This window comes from Mustela putorius, unplaced genomic scaffold (genome assembly GCF_011764305.1).
Source record: "Mustela putorius furo isolate JIRA1106 unplaced genomic scaffold, ASM1176430v1.1 tig00003932_pilon_pilon_pilon:0A:0A, whole genome shotgun sequence".
Taxonomy (NCBI): Eukaryota; Metazoa; Chordata; class Mammalia; order Carnivora; family Mustelidae; genus Mustela; species Mustela putorius.
The window spans coordinates 4,652,102-4,653,334 of NW_025422077.1; positions in this window are offsets into that span (position 1 = coordinate 4,652,102).

Genomic DNA, 1,233 nt, shown 5'->3' on the forward strand with positions numbered 1-1,233 from the left:
TTTACTCCATTAGGAAGCATACATATTTCTCAGACCTGGTCTGAATCATCTTTCTATCTCATACCTTGCTCTCGACTTGGATCATTTCCTTCCCTCCATGGCTAAGGTTAGCATTCTTATGTTGACGTTTTAATGTAGATCTACAACTTGCTGGGGCACCTCCTTTGCCTATTGGGCATATAGAGATTATGTGTGATCAGTATGTCCAGCCCCGGGGAATAAACAGTCTTATGGACAGCTCATCCACATATCCAAACCCAGACTCATGGATCTTATCCCAAACCCGTTCCATTTCTCATATTCTTCTATGGGCAAGTAGTATAGTCAGTGGCTAAAATGTGAAAAAAAAATTTTTTTTTAATCTCCCCTATCTCTTTAATAACTCAGTAAGCCCCATGAATCCAGTAAATATTTTTCAAGCCCATTCTTTCTATCTACCTTTTCACAAACCGGTATCTAAACTGAGCCACTGAATGTTTTCATCCACCATTACTCCTGTCCCAATTTATTTGCCACATTACAGCCCATAGTGATTATTTTATGAGTTGAACCTTAGAATCTCCAGAAAACACTTGAGCACCTTAGAGTAAGCAAGTCCCAAGCCTTTAGCGTGCCCTAAAGGTAGGGCGATCATAACATTTATCATTCGATCCAGGACACTTTGGGGAGTAAAACGAGTGATTTTCACAACTATCCCAAGACAGTAAGTATAACTTAGACCTGTCCCAAGTAATGTGGGACAAATGGCCACTATTCCTAGAGAGACTTAAAAGGAAGAGGGAGAGACCCCCAATAATTTCTCTGTCTCCTCTTTTGTCTATTTCCTCCTTTTTCACTTCCTTTCAGATTTCCTGGTCTTCTGTCCGTTGCTTAGCACTTCCAAGATACTCTCCCAACAACACTGTTATATTGTTTCTTCAGCCTCAAACACACTTTCACTCATTAAAACCTTCATAATCATTCAAGTTTCAGTAGATAATCCACCCCCTCCAGGAAGTCTTTCAGGATTTGATTGTGGCTTACAAGTATCTAGACTGTAAGCCTATGAAGGCAACAGCTATTTGGATGTCACTGCCTTTGTATCCCAAGCTTCCAGGACAAGACTGGTTCATACAATAGAAGATGCTCCATTAATGTTTGTTGAATGAGAGGGAAGGACTCAGAGCTCAGATGAGTGGTTGGACGAGATGATCCTTGTGGTTCTTTGTTTCCAAGGACTCTATAAATTTGTGT